Raw genomic sequence first — 20,371 nt, 5'->3', positions numbered from 1 at the left:
TCGGCCACACTGGATACAAGGCATCTGTTTTGTAATGGAGTTGCTGTGCGACTGCGCTGGAATAGCTGCCCAATGCAGTGCTATTGAATCGCACTGTTGGCTTTTTGTAAACAAACTTTATCGAAATGTCACATCAGAGGCGTAGCTAGGATATTTTGCGCCCGGGGACGAACTTTAAAATTGGTTCCCCAGCCCCCCTCCCCGTTTAATCACATCAGTGACACCAATGATGGGGCACTATTCCTCCCACTGACACCATTGACACTTACCTTGCCTTCCCTCTCCCATCCACAGCCAGCATACCTGGTTGCAGCAGCACCATCTGCACGGCACACTTACCGGTCAGCTGTCTTCTTCACTTGCTCCGGCCGCTCCCTCACTCGATCTTCGCGCCGCCGCTCGGCTCCTCCTCTCCAAGCTCCGCCTCCTTGCAGGTGATTGGCCGCCTGTGTGCCTTTCCTGAGCTACAGTTCTGGCGCCCAATCACCAGTGAGGAGGGCAGAGCTTGCAGAGGGAGGTACAAGCTGCCATAGGCTGTCCAGTGATCCCGAGTGTGTGGCCAGATTATAGGGGCGGCATGTCATCCCGCCCACACATCGCGTCCAGGGAAAAGAAGACACCGGACCTGCGGACCTATCTACGCCTCCTCCAGCAGCGCCTCCTGGACTGGATCGTCTTGGGACTGGGACACGGAGCCAGGTAAGACACAGCAGCCCGCTGCCCGTCCGTTGGGAGGGGCGGCAGCACCACGCCGCCCCCCCCCCCCCCCCCAAAAAGTGCGGCCCTAGGCAAACGCCTTGTTTGCCTCGCGGCAAATACGCCCCTGGTTGTAAGCCTCATTTATGCGCCCCTGTACCTTGTGTACATATGTACCCCCCTAGCTACGCCTCTGTGTCACATAGTGACATTTCAAGAAGTTTTATTGGCCAGCGGGAGGTGACTGCGCTGCGCTGGACAAAGAGCACGGCCAGCCGTACTTTATTTCAGCGCACACCGCCCGCACTTGCCTTGTCTTGATTGGACCTAAAGTTGGCTATAAATGAATTGAAGTTCGTCTGGTTCAGAATCCAGCTGAATTTCAATCCATCTATGGCTGTCCTTGCTCATGAAAAGTTAATCTATCTCATGAATGGGCTTGTTAGAAGTTTTTTCTCGATCGGCGCATGCAGCCAATCAGTTGCTGGGCTGATCAGTATATTCTGACTATCAGCATGTGGTGACTGCGGTACGCTAGAAAAAGTACAGCCTGCTGTACTTCATTTTGGTGCCTGCACACTACCACAATGCATTGGTGTGATCCAGCCACACCAAAGACAAGGCATGTGTCAGGGGCGTACCTATAGGCATTGCAACTGTGACCCGGCCCCATGCTGCAGGGGGGTCGCACGGCTGGGACAGTCCCCCCACATTGCATTGTACACTTTTTTTTTTTTCACACAAACTATAGAGCAGGGGTCCTCAAACTACGGCCCGCGGGCCACATGCGGCCCACCGAGGACATTTATCCGGCCCGCCGGGTAGGGGCGTATCTGCCGCGAGGCAAGCTACCAGGGTTTGGCAGGTCGGGAGAGCTCGGCAGGGCTCGGGCAGGAGGCAGGAGGGCGGGATCAGCAATTCTAGAACAGGGGAAGGTGGGCTCGGCTTATGAACCCGCACCAATCACCCGGCCTCTCTGCAGCCAGCCGGCCATCTATTCTGATCAGTGCATGCAACCGTCACGGTTGGAGGGCGGAGCCTAGAGCGAACCATGAAGAGGGGGAGCAAGACAGGAGACTCCATCGCTGCATGTCGGGTATCATGGCCACGGACCCTATATAAGTGCAAAAGATGATCGATCTCCTGCCTCTCTCTTTCCCCCCTCTCTCCCCCCCCTCTTCTCTCTTTCTTTCCCCCCTCTCTCTCTCTCTCCCCCCTCCTCTCCCCCCCCTCTCTTTCACTCTCTCCCCCCCCTCTCTTTCACTCTCTCCCCCCTCCTCTCCCCCCCCTCCTCTTTCTCTCTCTCCCCTCCTTATCTCCCCCCCCCCCCCCTCTCTCTTTACATTGTACACAGATCTGACCCAACAAGGTGTCCTGCATTTGCCGTATATTTTGCTCCATAAGACACACTTGGGGGGAAATTTCTGTGCGTCTTATGGAGCGGCCGGCCCAGTATTCCCGCCGCCGTTGTATGTCCGCAGTCTCTGGTCATCTCCTGTACTGTGGCCGCATTTGTTCATAGTTTTTTTTTTTTTTAAACTATAGTCCGGCCCTCCAACGGTCTGAGGGACAGTGAACTGGCCCCCTGTTTAAAAAGTTTGAGGACCCCTGCTATAGAGGCACCAAAGAGATGTTCTCCGTCAAAAGGCAGGTGTCTATTCATTGAGTGAGCTGGTCCTTGAACAACACCAAAAATTCTTAAGTTGCCTGAGTTGTTTTTCCTGAGCTCTTGGTGATGGAATGATGTTATCACTCCTCGGTAAGGTGATGTTATCACTCCTTGGTAAGGTGATGTTATCACTCCTCGGTAAGGTGATGTTATCACTCCTCACTAAGGTGATGTTATCACTCCTCACTAAGGTGATGTTATCACTCCTCGGTAAGGTGATGTTATCACTCCTCACTAAGGTGATGTTATCACTCCTCACTAAGGTGATGTTATCACTCCTCACTAAGGTGATGTTATCACTCCTCACTAAGGTGATGTTATCACTCCTCACTAAGGTGATGTTATCACTCCTCGGTAAGGTGATGTTATCACTCCTCGGTAAGGTGATGTTATCACTCCTCGGTAAGGTGATGTTATCACTCCTCACTAAGGTGATGTTATCACTCCTCGGTAAGGTGATGTTATCACTCCTCGGTAAGGTGATGTTATCACTCCTCACTAAGGTGATGTTATCACTCCTCGGTAAGGTGATGTTATCACTCCTCGGTAAGGTGATGTTATCACTCCTCACTAAGGTGATGTTATCACTCCTCGGTAAGGTGATGTTATCACTCCTCGGTAAGGTGATGTTATCACTCCTCACTAAGGTGATGTTATCACTCCTCACTAAGGTGATGTTATCACTCCTCACTAAGGTGATGTTATCACTCCTCGGTAAGGTGATGTTATCACTCCTCGGTAAGGTGATGTTATCACTCCTCGGTAAGGTGATGTTATCACTCCTCACTAAGGTGATGTTATCACTCCTCGGTAAGGTGATGTTATCACTCCTCGGTAAGGTGATGTTATCACTCCTCACTAAGGTGATGTTATCACTCCTCACTAAGGTGATGTTATCACTCCTCACTAAGGTGATGTTATCACTCCTCGGTAAGGTGATGTTATCACTCCTCGGTAAGGTGATGTTATCACTCCTCGGTAAGGCGATGTTATCACTCCTCGGTAAGGTGATGTTATCACTCCTTGGTAAGGAGATGTTATCTCTCGGACACTGGCAGGCAACATGGCGGCGCCTTTTTGGCTTGAGTGGTGGAGACTGTGTGAGCATTCCTAGCACTTGATGGCAGGATTGTTGGCTCGGGTGGCGCATCCTCTACATAAACATGTATGGGACCCCTTGGAGGTTTAATGCTGGGTCTGGTGATGTCATCACTTGGCGGGGTGAAGTTATCACTCGGTGTGATGTCATCAATCTTTTTTGGTTTGAAAAGACGCCAAAATGCACTGAGTCGCCTGAGCATGCGTTTTTTCCTGATCTTATTCATCCGGGGTGAAGCACTTGATGTAGGAATGATGTTATCTCTCGGACACTGGCAGGCAACATGGCGGCTCCTTTTTGACTTGCGTGGTGGAGTCTGTTTGTGAGCATTCCTAGCTCCTGATGGCAGGATTGTTGGCTTGGGTGGCGTATCCTGTACGTAAACAAGTATGGGACCCCTTGGAGGTGTGATGCTGGGTCTGGTGATGTCATCACTCGGCGGGGTGAAGTTATCACTCGGTGTGATGTCATCAGTCTTTTTTGGTTTGAAATGACTCCAAAATGCACTAAGTCGCCCGAGCATGCGGTTTTTCTTGAGCTTCTTCATCCGGGGTGAAGCACTTGAAGTTGGAATGATGTTATCACTGGGACAATGGCAAGCAACGTGGCGGCTCCTTTTCGGCTTGCGTGGTGAAGTCTGTTTGTGAGCATTCCTAGCTCCTGATGGCAGGATTGTTGGCTCGGGTGGCGTATCCTGTACATAAACATGTATGGGACCCCTTGGAGGTGTGATGCTGGGTCTGGGAAGGGTGATATTATCTGTCTTTCGTGGTTTGAAAAGACACCAAATAGCACGAAGTCGCCTAGCGGGGGAGAATGGGCTAAACGACAGCTCATTCAGCATCATCAGCAATACGTACACTGTCAGCACCAGCAGCATTACGAGCAGTATTATGAGTAGCAACAGCAGCATTAAGATAACCCAGTGAAAGGCGTTTGACCTGCAATATTCTGCATCAATATTTATAAACAGGGATGGGTCTCCATTCTCTAAGGCCGCCCCATGGCTGGACCATTGGAAATTGAAGTTGCCCAGTCCTTCCTGAATGAGTTCAATCAGCTTCTGGAAAATCAAATATTGTCCTACTCTCAGGGCCAGGTCGTTTCTGTGCAGGATGTATTTCAGAATGATGGCACTTATCAGGAGTATGATCTGAAACCAGTATGCAGTGGTGGTCAGTAATGAAAACCAGCTGGAGGGTTCTGGAGGCTCGTTTGCCGCTTCTCTGACCGATTCCTCAACTTGCTCTTCCATTGACTTAATGCTCTTCTCCTTCACTGGCTTGTGGCTCTCTGGGGGGTCATCTTCCATTTCTCTGACCTTTTCCTCCACTTGCTGCTCTGATGACTTGCTCTCCTCCTTCACCAGCAGGCGTATCTCTGGGGGGTCATTTTGCGTTCCTTTGATGAATTCTTCCATATGCTGCTCTGTTGTATTGATCTCCTGATTCAGGTGTATCGGGATCTCTGAAGAGTGGTCGGGGACGTATCTTTTTCCTCCCCATGCAAACAGCAGGGTAAGAAACACGGTGAGGATCTGCTGGCTCATTTTTAAATAGATGGCAAACTGCCACTAAATTAGTACAAGATTTAAAAAAAAACCTGTTAAACAGCTTTTGCTGATCGCTATTGATTGAAGGGTATCAGTGGATACTCAATACCAATCAATAGAGATTAAATATCTTGTAATAGAATGAGAACTTATCAGGAGCTTTTAAAAAAGCGTCTTGACTCTGACAAGAAGAAACTCAAACTGAGAGCCTCTGCACTGCTGCGCGGAAAGGTCAAATCTGGTCATGTGATCACAGTGAGAGAGAGAGGGAAAGGGCGAGCGAGAGAGAGAGAGGGAAAGGGCAAGAGAGAGGGAAAGGGCAAGAGAGAGAGAGGGAAAGGGCGAGCGAGAGAGAGGGAAAGGGCGAGCGAGAGAGAGAGAGGGAAGGGCGAGCGAGAGTGTTTACAAAAACAACATCTTAAAGGGCCAGCGACACATTATTGGAATCACTGGGTTATTTTGGTTATATAATGAGTTCTTGAAGTGAGTAGAGGAAGGCGCCTCCTATTATTATATACATTTATATTACCATCAGCAGAGCTGGATAGGATCCTATTCATTCCTTATAATGACATCCTATAGAACTCAGCACTATATATGGAATATCTGGAATATTTCCTATTGGATGCAATAAAGATGATCAGATTTAGGAGAATGTTGTATACAGAGCAGAGTTCATCTTTTTATTTCATTTTATTTATTTATTTTTTTTAGTTGTAATGTTTATTGTGAACACTGCGGCCTATTATTTCATCTTTCTCTGTGCAGATTTCACACTAGAGGGCTCTCTGTGTACGGACTACATGTCCCAGCATGCCCCCCATCCCCATAGACTGATGGAGGGCTCTCTGTGTATGGATTACATGTCCCAGCATGCCCCCTATCCCCATGGAGGGCTCTCTGTGTATGGACTACATGTCCCAGCATGCCCCCTATCCCCATATGGATGACTCTCTGTGTATGGACTACATGTCCCAGCATGCCCCCTATCCCTATAGACCTCTATGTAGGATTCTGTACATATGGACTACATGTCCCAGTATACTCCGCTTTCCCCCATACACCTCTGTGGAGGATTCTCTGTATGTAGTCCCAGCATGCCCCCTATCCCCATAGACCAATGGAGGGCTCTCTGTGTATTGTCTACATGTCCCAGCATGCCCCCTATATCCCCAGAAACCTCTATGGAGGAATCTCTATGTATGGACTACATGTCCCAGCATGCCCGGCTCTCCGCATACACCTCTATGGAGGAATCTCTATGTATGGACTACATATCCCAGCATGCCCCGCTCTCCGCATACACCTCTATGGAGGAATCTCTATGTATGGACTACATGTCCCAACATGCCCTGCTCTCCCCATCGCCCTCTCTTCCCAGGTCAGCAGTGCCAGCCCCCTGGTATTCTCCCCCGCCGGGTTCTCTGTGGGACACACATTACTGCCGACTCCACAAACTGAGTTAAATGACTATTTATGAGACGTTGGAGGCGAAGGAAGCAGCACCAGCCCTCCACAAAGATGTCTGCGGGCAAATGGTGAGGTCACTTCCGGTCTCGTGACTTCCTGTCCCCGCCTTTCCTGTTAGTGAATAATTATGTAAACAAGGAAGTGGGGGGATGGGAATGGAGGGGGCTGTGTGCGGACATCCAATCATGGCTCAGCAAGGAGGAGGGAGCCCAACCGGGACCAGAGTGAGGGGCGGGGCTAACACCTCCCACCGGACTGCTGAGGAACTACTAGTCTCAGCATTACCACATGACCCAGGAGGGGGAGGAGTCCCCGGATGTTGTGTCCTGGAGGGGAATTCTGCTTTATAGGTCCTGACATTCCCAGAGACACTGACAGAGATAGTGTCCTCTAATAGGATGATACAGAACACCTCCCCCATCTCTGTATAGAACTATACAACTCCTCCCCCATCTGTATACAGAACAACTATACAACCCCTCCCCCAATCTCTATAAAGTGTATCTATAGAACACCTCCCCCACCTCTGTATAAAACTATACAACCCCTCCCCTATCTAAATACAGTGTAACTATAGAACTATATAAATTGATGTAAGGGGGCACTCTGATGGGGGAAATTGATGTAAGGGGGCACTCTGATGGGGGAAATTGATGTAAGGGGGCACCCTGATGGGGGAAATTGATGTAAGGGGGCACTCTGATGTGGATATTTTATATAAGGGACACTCTCGTGAGGACACCTGATGTAAGGAGGGACTCTTATAGGAGCCTTGATGTAGGGTGGAGCTCTGAGAAGAACTCCTGATATAAGGAGGGACTCTGTTAGGGACAACTGATATAAAGGGGCGCAGGTTCTTGATTGATCACCCTAAGTGTAGTAGAGATTGTGGGGATCTAATACATACGAATATTGCCAAAAGTATTGGGCCGCCGGCCTTTCCACACACATGACCTTTAATGGCCCCCCCAGTCTTAGTCCATAGGGTTCAATATTGAGTTGGCCCCGCCCTTTCCACGCACATGACCTTTAATGGCCCCCCAGTCTTAGTCCGTAGGGTTCAATATTGAGTTGGCCCCGCCCTTTCCACGCACATGACCTTTAATGACCCCCCAGTCTTAGTCCGTAGGGTTCAATATTGAGTTGGCCCCGCCCTTTCCACGCACATGACCTTTAATGGCCCCCCAGTCTTAGTCCGTAGGGTTCAATATTGAGTTGGCCCCGCCCTTTCCACGCACATGACCTTTAATGGCCCCCCCAGTCTTAGTCCGTAGGGTTCAATATTGAGTTGGCCCTGCCCTTTGCAGCTATAACAGCTTCACCTCTTCTGGGAAGGCCGTCCACAAGGTTTAGGAGGGTGTCTATGGGAAGGTTGGACCATTCTTCCAGAAGCACATTTGTCAGGTCAGGCACTGATGTCGGGGGAGGGGGCCTGGCTCACAGTCTGCGCTCTAATTCATCCCAAAGGTGTTCTATGGGGTTGAGGTCAGGACTCTGTGCAGGACAGTCAAGTTCCTCCACCCCAAACTGGCTCCTCCATGTCTTTATGGACCTTGCTTTGTGCACTGGGGGGCAGTCATGTTGGAACAGGTAGGGGCCATCCCCAAACTCCTCCCACAAAGTTGGGAGCATGAAATTGTCCAAAATGTCTTGTTGGAACAGGAAGGGGCCATTAGTGTAAGGATGACATGAATGACTAGTGTCCAGGGGTGGACTGACCATTTGGAAACTCGGGCACTGCCCGAGGGCCTTGGGTCAGTAGGGGGCCCCATGAGATGCCCCTGGTACCTTTCATAGGCTTTTTTGAGTTTGGGCAAGGACACAGGGGCCCCATGATCCCCTATTGCCCAGGGGCCCCATGAGTTGTCAGTCCGCCCCTGCTAGTGTCAGAGAGAGCTATTGAGCGATGTATACAGTAAGCAGCAGGCTTTTTTTTCATCCACATTGCTAAGGATAGCCGAAAAAAATGCCTGAAAAGGATCCGAGTGCTCCACCTACTGGCTGAAAATGAGAATACAAAATAATATCCTTGCGCAAGAAATAAATTATTCAGAAGTGTTTAAGAACATACAATCATACAACACATTTGCTTCATTAGTTTTGGTTTAAATTTTATTTCTTCACTAATATATCCTCAACATTTTATTTGTATAGCACTTCTCTCCCTGGGGACTAAAAGCACTTCGCAGGCGAGGCAGCCATCTTGAAAATTGCGTTGGCCAGGAATCGAACCCGGGTCAGCTGCTGGATAGGCAGCTATGCTCACCACTGCACCACCAACGCAAGGTATGTGTTTGGGGGGAAAACCACGCAAGCACAGGGAGAACATGCAGACTCCATGCAGGTAGTGTCCTGGTCAGGATTTGAATCAAGGACTCCAGTGCTGCAATTCAGAAGTGCTAAACACTAAAGTGGTTCTAAAGCCAAAGATTTTTTTTTTTACTTTCATCTTTCATGCATTCTATGCATGAGGGTATAAAACCTTCTGTGCAGCCCCCCCCCCCCCCCAATTTTTATTTTTTGTGTCTAATAAAGTAAGGTCTTTTACTGATATACCGCGGTTTTTCACATTGGAGCCTCTTTTCTAGTGGAGAACCTCCTCTGGGCTCTCATACCGCCACCCATGCCAAGTACGGCCCGCCACACCGGATGCCGTGGTGTCTAGCAGCCACACTGGAGACAAAGCATTTTGCCTGGTCTTGCGGTAGGACTGTGCCAGAATAGCCGCCCAATGCAGTCCCACCATATTGCCTTGTTCACTTTTTTCTTTTTTTTAAACAAACTTTATTGAAATGTCACACAGTAACATTTCATAAGGTGTTATTGACCAGTGGAAGGTGACTGCACTGTGCTGCGAAGAAGCATGGCCAGCCGTACTTTATTTCTGCGTACATCACCGCAATGCTGTGGTGTCAATCGGCCACACTGGATACAAGGCATCTGTTTTGTAATGGAGTTGCTGTGCGACTGCGCTGGAATAGCTGCCCAATGCAGTGCTATTGAATCGCACTGTTGGCTTTTTGTAAACAAACTTTATCGAAATGTCACATCAGAGGCGTAGCTAGGATATTTTGCGCCCGGGGACGAACTTTAAAATTGGTTCCCCAGCCCCCCTCCCCGTTTAATCACATCAGTGACACCAATGATGGGGCACTATTCCTCCCACTGACACCATTGACACTTACCTTGCCTTCCCTCTCCCATCCACAGCCAGCATACCTGGTTGCAGCAGCACCATCTGCACGGCACACTTACCGGTCAGCTGTCTTCTTCACTTGCTCCGGCCGCTCCCTCACTCGATCTTCGCGCCGCCGCTCGGCTCCTCCTCTCCAAGCTCCGCCTCCTTGCAGGTGATTGGCCGCCTGTGTGCCTTTCCTGAGCTACAGTTCTGGCGCCCAATCACCAGTGAGGAGGGCAGAGCTTGCAGAGGGAGGTACAAGCTGCCATAGGCTGTCCAGTGATCCCGAGTGTGTGGCCAGATTATAGGGGCGGCATGTCATCCCGCCCACACATCGCGTCCAGGGAAAAGAAGACACCGGACCTGCGGACCTATCTACGCCTCCTCCAGCAGCGCCTCCTGGACTGGATCGTCTTGGGACTGGGACACGGAGCCAGGTAAGACACAGCAGCCCGCTGCCCGTCCGTTGGGAGGGGCGGCAGCACCACGCCGCCCCCCCCCCCCCCCCCCAAAAAGTGCGGCCCTAGGCAAACGCCTTGTTTGCCTCGCGGCAAATACGCCCCTGGTTGTAAGCCTCATTTATGCGCCCCTGTACCTTGTGTACATATGTACCCCCCTAGCTACGCCTCTGTGTCACATAGTGACATTTCAAGAAGTTTTATTGGCCAGCGGGAGGTGACTGCGCTGCGCTGGACAAAGAGCACGGCCAGCCGTACTTTATTTCAGCGCACACCGCCCGCACTTGCCTTGTCTTGATTGGACCTAAAGTTGGCTATAAATGAATTGAAGTTCGTCTGGTTCAGAATCCAGCTGAATTTCAATCCATCTATGGCTGTCCTTGCTCATGAAAAGTTAATCTATCTCATGAATGGGCTTGTTAGAAGTTTTTTCTCGATCGGCGCATGCAGCCAATCAGCTGCTGGGCTGATCAGTATATTCTGACTATCAGCATGTGGTGACTGCGGTACGCTAGAAAAAGTACAGCCTGCTGTACTTCATTTTGGTGCCTGCACACTACCACAATGCATTGGTGTGATCCAGCCACACCAAAGACAAGGCATGTGTCAGGGGCGTACCTATAGGCATTGCAACTGTGACCCGGCCCCATGCTGCAGGGGGGTCACACGGCTGGGACAGTCCCACCACATTGCATTGTACACTTTTTTTTTTTTCACACAAACTATAGAGCAGGGGTCCTCAAACTACGGCACGCGGGCCACATGCAGCCCACCGAGGACATTTATCCGGCCCGCCGGGCAGGGGCGTATCTGCCGCGAGGCAAGGGACTAGGGTTTGGCAGGTCGGGAGAGCTCGGCAGGGCTCGGGCGGGAGGCAGGAGGGCGGGATCAGCAATTCTAGAACAGGGGAAGGTGGGCTCGGCTTATGAACCAATCACCCGGCCTCTCTGCAGCCAGCCGGCCATCTATTCTGATCAGTGCATGCAACCGTCACGGTTGGAGGGCGGAGCCTAGAGCGAACCATGAAGAGGGGGAGCAAGAGAGGAGACTCCATCGCTGCATGTCGGGTATCATGGCCACGGACCCTATATAAGTGCAAAAGATGATCGATCTCCTGCCTCTCTCTTTCCCCCCTCTCTCCCCCTCCTCCTCACTCTCTCCCCCCCCTCTTCTCTTTTTCTTTCCCCCCTCTCTCTCTCTCTCCCCCCTCCTCTCCCCCCCCTCTCTTTCACTCTCTCCCCCCTCCTCTCCCCCCCTCCTCTTTCTCTCCCCCCCCTCCTTATCTCCCCCCCCCCCCTCTCTCTCTTTACATTGTACACAGATCTGACCCAACAAGGTGTCCTGCATTTGCCGTATATTTTGCTCCATAAGACACACTTGGGGGGAAATTTCTGTGCGTCTTATGGAGCGGCCGGCCCAGTATTCCCGCCGCCGTTGTATGTCCGCAGTCTCTGGTCATCTCCTGTACTGTGGCCGCATTTGTTCATAGTTTTTTTTTTTTTTTTAAACTATAGTCCGGCCCTCCAACGGTCTGAGGGACAGTGAACTGGCCCCCTGTTTAAAAAGTTTGAGGACCCCTGCTATAGAGGCACCAAAGAGATGTTCTCCGTCAAAAGGCAGGTGTCTATTCATTGAGTGAGCTGGTCCTTGAACAACACCAAAAATTCTTAACTTGCCTGAGTTGTTTTTCCTGAGCTCTTGGTGATGGAATGATGTTATCACTCCTCGGTAAGGTGATGTTATCACTCCTCGGTAAGGTGATGTTATCACTCCTCGGTAAGGTGATGTTATCACTCCTCACTAAGGTGATGTTATCACTCCTCACTAAGGTGATGTTATCACTCCTCACTAAGGTGATGTTATCACTCCTCACTAAGGAGATGTTATCACTCCTTGGTAAGGAGATGTTATCACTCCTTGGTAAGGAGATGTTATCACTCCTCGGTAAGGAGATGTTATCACTCCTCGGTAAGGAGATGTTATCACTCCTCGGTAAGGAGATGTTATCACTCCTCACTAAGGAGATGTTATCACTCCTCGGTAAGGTGATGTTATCACTCCTCACTAAGGAGATGTTATCACTCCTCGGTAAGGTGATGTTATCACTCCTCACTAAGGTGATGTTATCACTCCTCGGTAAGGTGATGTTATCACTCCTCGGTAAGGTGATGTTATCACTCCTCGGTAAGGTGATGTTATCACTCCTCACTAAGGTGATGTTATCACTCCTCGGTAAGGTGATGTTATCACTCCTCACTAAGGCGATGTTATCACTCCTCACTAAGGCGATGTTATCACTCCTCACTAAGGTGATGTTATCACTCCTCGGTAAGGTGATGTTATCACTCCTCGGTAAGGTGATGTTATCACTCCTCGGTAAGGTGATGTTATCACTCCTCGGTAAGGTGATGTTATCACTCCTCGGTAAGGTGATGTTATCACTCCTCACTAAGGTGATGTTATCACTCCTCGGTAAGGTGATGTTATCACTCCTCGGTAAGGTGATGTTATCACTCCTCACTAAGGTGATGTTATCACTCCTCGGTAAGGTGATGTTATCACTCCTCGGTAAGGTGATGTTATCACTCCTCGGTAAGGTGATGTTATCACTCCTCGGTAAGGTGATGTTTTCACTCCTCGGTAAGGTGATGTTATCACTCCTCACTAAGGTGATGTTATCACTCCTTGGTAAGGTGATGTTATCACTCCTTGGTAAGGTGATGTTATCACTCCTTGGTAAGGTGATGTTATCACTCAGACACTGGCAGGCGACATGGCGGCGCCTTTTTGGCTTGAGTGGTGGAGTCTGTGTGTAAGCATCCCTAGCACTCGATGGCAGGATTGTTGGCTTGGGTGGGGCATCCTGTACATAAACATGTATGGGACCCCTTGGAGGTGTGACGCAAGGTCTGGGAAGGGTGATGTTATCACCTCAGCGAGGTGAAGGTATCTCTTGGCGGGGTGATGTCATCAGTTTTCCGTTGTTTGAAAAGACGCCAAAAGGCACGGAGTCAACTAGGCATTCTATTTTTCCTGAGCTTATTCATCCGGGTGAAGCACTTGATGATGGAATGATGTTATCTCTCGGACACTGGCAGGCAACATGGCGGCGCCTTTTTGTCTTGAGTCTTGAGACTGTGTAAGCATCTCTAGCACTTGATGGCAGGATTGTTGGCTTGGGTGGCGCATCCTGTATGGTACCCCTTGGAGGTTTAATGCTGGGTCTGGTGATGTCATCACTCGGCGGGGTGAAGTTATCACTCGGTGTGATGTCATCAGTCTTTTTTGGTTTGAAATGACTCCAAAATGCACTAAGTCGCCCGAGCATGCGGTTTTTCTTGAGCTTCTTCATCTGGGGTGAAGCACTTGAAGTTGGAATGATGTTATCACTCGGACACTGGCAAGCAACGTGACGGCGCTTTTTTGACTTGCGTGGTGGAGTCTGTTTGTGAGCATTCCTAGCTCCTGATGACAGGATTGTTGGCTCGGGTGGCGTATCCTGTACATAAACATGTATGGGACCCCTTGGAGGTGTGATGCTGGGTCTGGTGATGTCATCACTCGGCGGGGTGAAGTTATCACTCGGTGTGACGTCATCAGTCTTTTTTGGTTTGAAACGACTCGAAAATGCACTGAGTCGTCTGAGCGTGCGGTTTTTCCTGAGCTTCTTCATCTGGGGTGAAGCACTTGAAGTTGGAATGATGTTATCACTGGGACAATGGCAAGCAACGTGGCGGCTCCTTTTCGGCTTGCGTGGTGAAGTCTGTTTGTGAGCATTCCTAGCTCCTGATGGCAGGATTGTTGGCTCGGGTGGCGTATCCTGTACATAAACATGTATGGGACCCCTTGGAGATGTGATGCTGGGTCTGGGAAGGGTGATATTATCTGTCTTTCGTGGTTTGAAAAGACACCAAATAGCACGAAGTCGCCTAGCGGGGGAGAATCGGCTAAACGACAGCTCATTCAGCATCATCAGCAATACGTACACTGTCAGCACCAGCAGCATTACGAGCAGTATTATGAGTAGCAACAGCAGCATTAAGATAACCCAGTGAAAGGCGTTTGACCTGCAATATTCTGCATCAATATTTATAAACAGGGATGGGTCTCCATTCTCTAAGGCCGCCCCATCGCTGGACCATTGGAAATTGAAGTTGCCCAGTCCTTCCTGAATGAGTTCAATCAGCTTCTGGAAAATCAAATATTGTCCTACTCTCAGGGCCAGGTCGTTTCTGTGCAGGATGTATTTCAGAATGATGGCACTTATCAGGAGTATGATCTGAAACCAGTATGCAGTGGTGGTCAGTAATGAAAACCAGCTGGAGGGTTCTGGAGGCTCGTTTGCAGCTTCTCTGACCGATTCCTCAACTTGCTCTTCCATTGACTTAATGCTCTTCTCCTTCACTGGCTTGTGGCTCTCTGGGGGGTCATCTTCCATTTCTCTGACCTTTTCCTCCACTTGCTGCTCTGATGACTTGCTCTCCTCCTTCACCAGCACGCGTATCTCTGGGGGGTCATTTTGCGTTCCTTTGATGAATTCTTCCATATGCTGCTCTGTTGTATTGATCTCCTGATTCAGGTGTATCGGGATCTCTGAAGAGTGGTCGGGGACGTATCTTTTTCCTCCCCATGCAAACAGCAGGGTAAGAAACACGGTGAGGATCTGCTGGCTCATTTTTAAATAGATGGCAAACTGCCACTAAATTAGTACAACAGATTTAAAAAAAAACTGTTAAAGAGCTTTTGCTGATCGCTATTGATTGAAGGGTATCAGTGGATACTCAATACCAATCAATAGAGATTAAATATCTTGCAATAGAATGAGAACTTATCAGGAGCTTTTAAAAAAGCGTCTTGACTCTGACAAGAAGAAACTCAAACTGAGAGCCTCTGCACTGCTGCGCGGAAAGGTCAAATCTGGTCATGTGATCACAGTGAGAGAGAGAGGGAAAGGGCGAGCGAGAGAGAGAGAGAGGGAAAGAGCAAGAGAGAGGGAAAGGGCGAGCGAGAGAGAGGGAAGGGCGAGCGAGAGTGTTTACAAAAACAACATCTTAAAGGGCCAGCGACACATTATTGGAATCACTGGGTTATTTTGGTTATATAATGGATTCTTGAAGTGAGTAGAGGAAGGCGCCTCCTATTATTATATACATTTATTTTACCATCAGCAGAGCTGGATAGGATCCTATTCATTCCTTATAATGACATCCTATAGAACTCAGCACTATATATGGAATATCTGGAATATTTCCTATTGGATGCAATAAAGATGATCAGATTTAGGAGAATGTTGTATACAGAGCAGAGTTCATCTATTTATTTCATTTTATTTATTTATTGTTTTTTAGTTGTAATGTTTATTGTGAACACTGCGGCCTATTATTTCATCTTTCTCTGTGCAGATTTCACACTAGAGGGCTCTCTGTGTACGGACTACATGTCCCAGCATGCCCCCCATCCCCATAGACCGATGGAGGGCTCTCCGTGTATGGATTACACGTCCCAGCATGCCCCCTATCCCCATGGAGGGCTCTCTGTGTATGGACTACATGTCCCAGCATGCCCTCTATAACCATAAACCTATATGGATGACTCTGTGTATGGGCTACATGTCCCAGCATGCCCCCTATCCCCATATGGATGACTCTCTGTGTATGGACTACATGTCCCAGCATGCCCCCTATCCCTATAGACCTCTATGTAGGATTCTGTACATATGGACTACATGTCCCAGTATACTCCGCTTTCCCCCATACACCTCTGTGGAGTATTCTCTGTATGTAGTCCCAGCATGCCCCCTATCCCCATAGACCAATGGAGGGCTCTCTGTGTATTGTCTACATGTCCCAGCATGCCCCCTATATCCCCATAAACCTCTATGGAGGAATCTCTATGTATGTACTACATGTCCCAGCATGCCCCCTATATCCCCATAAACCTCTATGGAGGAATCTCTATGTATGGACTACATGTCCCAGCATGCCCCCTATATCCCCATAAACCTCTATGGAGGAATCTCTATGTATGGACTACATGTCCCAGCATGCCCGGCTCTCCGCATACACCTCTATGGAGGAATCTCTATGTATGGACTACATGTCCCAGCATGCCCCGCTCTCCGCATACACCTCTATGGAGGAATCTATGTATGGACTACATGTCCCAACATGCCCTGCTCTCCCCATCGCCCTCTCTTCCCAGGTCAGCAGTGCCAGCCCCCTGGTATTCTCCCCCGCCGGGTCCTCTGTGGGACACACATTACTGCCGACTCCACAAACTGAGTTAAATGACTATTTATGAGACGTTGGAGGCGAAGGAAGCAGCACCAGCCCTCCACAAAGATGTCTGCGGGCAAATGGTGAGGTCACTTCCGGTCTCGTGACTTCCTGTCCCGACCTTTCCTGTTAGTGAATAATTATGTAAACAAGGAAGTGGGGGGATGGGAATGGAGGGGGCTGTGTGCGGACATCCAATCATGGCTCAGCAAGGAGGAGGGAGCCCAACCGGGACCAGAGTGAGGGGCGGGGCGGGGCTAACACCTCCCACCGGACTGCTGAGGAACTACTAGTCTCAGCATTACCACATGACCCAGGAGGGGGAGGAGTCCCCGGATGTTGTGTCCTGGAGGGGAATTCTGCTTTATAGGTCCTGACATTCCCAGAGACACCGACAGAGATAGTGTCCTCTAATAGGATGATACAGAACACCTCCCCCATCTCTGTATAGAACTATACAACTCCTCCCCCATCTGTATACAGAACAACTATACAACCCCTCCCCCAATCTCTATAAAGTGTATCTATAGAACACCTCCCCCACCTCTGTATAAAACTATACAACCCCTCCCCTATCTAAATACACTGTAACTATAGAACTATATAAATTGATGTAAGGGGGCACTCTGATGTGGACAATTGATGTAAGGGGGCACTCTGATGTGGACAATTGATGTAAGGGGGCACTCTGATGGGGGAAATTGATGTAAGGGGGCACTCTGATGGGGGTAAATTGATGTAAGGGGGCACTCTGATGTGGACAATTGATGTAAGGGGGGCACTCTGATGTGGACAATTGATGTAAGGGGGCACTCTGATGTGGATATTTTATATAAGGGACACTCTGGTGAGGACACCTGATGTAAGGAGGGACTCTTATAGGAGCCTTGATGTAGGGTGGAGCTCTGAGAAGAACTCCTGATATAAGGAGGGACTCTGTTAGGGACAACTGATATAAAGGGGCGCAGGTTCTTGATTGATCACCCTAAGTGTAGTAGAGATTGTGGGGACCTAATACATACGAATATTGCCAAAAGTATTGGGCCGCCGGCCTTTCCACACACATGACCTTTAATGGCCCCCCCAGTCTTAGTCCATAGGGTTCAATATTGAGTTGGCCCCGCCCTTTCCACGCACATGACCTTTAATGGCCCCCCCCAGTCTTAGTCCATAGGGTTCAATATTGAGTTGGCCCCGCCCCTTTCCACGCACATGACCTTTAATGGCCCCCCAGTCTTAGTCCGTAGGGTTCAATATTGAGTTGGCCCCGCCCTTTCCACGCACATGACCTTTAATGGCCCCCCAGTCTTAGTCCGTAGGGTTCAATATTGAGTTGGCCCCGCCCTTTCCACACACATGACCTTTAATGGCCCCCCAGTCTTAGTCCGTAGGGTTCAATATTGAGTTGGCCCCGCCCTTTCCACGCACATGACCTTTAATGGCCCCCCAGTCTTAGTCCGTAGGGTTCAATATTGAGTTGGCCCCGCCCTTTCCACACACATGACCTTTAATGGCCCCCCAGTCTTAGTCCGTAGGGTTCAATGTTGAGTTGGCCCCGCCCTTTGCAGCTATAACAGCTTCAACTCTTCAGGGAAGGCCGTCCACAAGGTTTAGGAGGGTGTCTATGGGAAGGTTGGACCATTCTTCCAGAAGCACATTTGTCAGGTCAGGCACTGATGTCGGGGGAGGAGGCCTGGCTCGCAGTCTGCGCTCTAATTCATCCCAAAGGTGTTCTATGGGGTTGAGGTCAGGAATCTGTGCAGGACAGTCAAGTTCCTCCACCCCAAACTGGCTCCTCCATGTCTTTATGGACCTTGCTTTGTGCACTGGGGGGCAGTCATGTTGGAACAGGGAGGGGCCATCACCAAACTCCTCCCACAAAGTTGGGAGCATGAAATTGTCCAAAATGTCTTGTTGGAACAGGAAGGGGCCGTTAGTGTAAGGATGACATCAATGACTAGTGACCAGGGGCGGACTGACCATTTGGAAACTCGGGCACTGCCCGAGGGCCCGAGGTCAGTAGGGGGCCCCATGAGATGCCCCTGGTACCTTTTTTCATAGGCTTTTTGAGTTTGGGCAAGGACACAGGGGCCCCATGATCCCCTATTGCCCGGGGGCCCCATGAGTTGTCAGTCCACCCCTGCTAGTGTCAGAGAGAGCTATTGAGCGATGTATACAGTAAGCAGCAGGCTTTTTTTTCATCCACATTGCTAAGGATAGCTGAAAAAAATACCTGAAAAGGATCCGAGTGCTCCACCTACTGGCTGAAAATGAGAATACAAAATAATATCCTTGCGCAAGAAATAAATTATTCAGAAGTGTTTAAGAACATACAATCATACAACACATTTGCTTCATTAGTTTTGGTTTAAATTTTATTCCTTCGCTAATATATCCTCAACATTTTATTTGTATAGCACTTCTCTCCCTGGGGACTAAAAGCACTTCGCAGGCGAGGCAGCCATCTTGAAAATTGCGTTGGCCAGGAATCGAACCCGGGTCAGCTGCTGGATAGGCAGCTATGCTCACCACTGCACCACCAACGCAAGGTATGTGTTTGGGAGGAAAACCACGCAAGCACAGGGGAGGTACAAGCGGCCATAGGCTGTCCAGTGATCCCGAGGGTGTGGCCAGATTACAGGGGCGGCATGTCATCCCGCCCACACATCGCGTCCAGGGAAAAGAAGACACCGGACCTGCGGACCTCTCTACCCCTCCTCCAGCAGCGCCTCCTGGACTGGATCGTCTTGGGACTGGGACACGGAGCCAGGTAAGACACAGCAGCCCGCTGCCCGCCCCTGTACTAAGTGTCCCTTCCGTTGGAAGAGGAGGGGCGGCGGCACCACGCCGCCCCCCCCTAAAAAGTGCGGCCCTAGGCAAACGCCTTGTTTGCCTCGCGGCAAATACGCCCCTGGTTGTAAGCCTCATTTTTGCGCCCCTGTACCTTGTGTACATATGTACCCCCCTAGCTACGCCTCTGTGTCACATAGTGACATTTCAAGAAGTTTTATTGGCCAGCGGGAGGTGACTGCGCTGCGCTGGACAAAGAGCACGGCCAGCCGTACTTTATTTCAGCGCACACCGCCCGCACTTGCCTTGTCTTGATTGGACCTAAAGTTGGCTATAAATGAATTGAAGTTCGTCTGGTTCAGAATCCAGCTGAATTTCAATCCATCTATGGCTGTCCTTGCTCATGAAAAGTTAATCTATCTATCTAGCCTGCTGTACTTCATTTTGGTTCCTGCACACTACCACAATGCATTGGTGTGATCCAGCCACACCAAAGACAAGGCATGTGTCAGGGGCGTACCTACAGGCATTGCAACTGCAACCCGGCCCCATGCTGCAGGGGGGTCGCACGGCTGGGACAGTCCCACCACATTGCATTGTACACTTTTTTTTTTTCACACAAACTATAGAGCAGGGGTCCTCAAACTACGGCCCGCGGGCCACATGCGGCCCACCGAGGACATTTATCCGGCCCGCCGGGCAGGGGCGTATCTGCCGCGAGGCAAGGGACTAGGGTTTGGCAGGTCGGGAGAGCTCGGCAGGGCTCGGGCGGGAGGCAGGAGGGCGGGATCAGCAATTCTAGAACAGGGGAGGGTGGGCTCGGCTTATGAACCCGCACCACTCACCCGGCGTCTCTGCAGCCAGCCGGCCATCTATTCTGATCAGTGCATGCAACCGTCACGGTTGGAGGGCGGAGCCTAGAGCTGACCATGAAGAGGGGGAGCAAGAGAGGAGACTCCATCGCTGCATGTCGGGTATCATGGCCACAGACCCTATATAAGTGCAAAAGATGATCGATCTCCTGCCTCTCTCTTTCCCCCCTCTCTCCCCCTCCTCCTCACTCTCTCCCCCTCCTCTCTCTTTCTCCCCCCCCTCTCTCTTTCTCTCTCCCCCCTCTCTCTTTCTCTCTCTCTCCCCCCCCTCCTCTCTCTTTCTTCCCCCCCTCTCTTTCTCTCCCCCCCCTC

At 50.2% G+C, this 20,371-nt stretch overlaps 2 non-coding genes across 2 annotated transcripts; both read right to left on the bottom strand.

Moving 5' to 3' along the window:
* Positions 1–8,697: 8,697 nt before the first annotated feature.
* TRNAD-AUC (transfer RNA aspartic acid (anticodon AUC)) lies at positions 8,698–8,769 on the bottom strand. The gene has a single exon. It is a non-coding gene; the product is annotated as a tRNA-Asp (tRNA).
* A 10,102-nt stretch (positions 8,770–18,871) lies between these two features.
* TRNAD-AUC (transfer RNA aspartic acid (anticodon AUC)) lies at positions 18,872–18,943 on the bottom strand. Its single transcript has one exon. It is a non-coding gene; the product is annotated as a tRNA-Asp (tRNA).
* Positions 18,944–20,371: the final 1,428 nt, after the last annotated feature.

The sequence above is a fragment of the Staurois parvus genome, unplaced genomic scaffold (assembly GCF_062004578.1).
Source record: "Staurois parvus isolate SC_StPar_1 unplaced genomic scaffold, SC_StPar_1.0 ptg000861l, whole genome shotgun sequence".
In the NCBI taxonomy this organism is placed as follows: domain Eukaryota; kingdom Metazoa; phylum Chordata; class Amphibia; order Anura; family Ranidae; genus Staurois; species Staurois parvus.
Note: the sequence above shows the minus strand (reverse complement) of the source record. Positions and strands in the feature narration are given on the sequence as shown.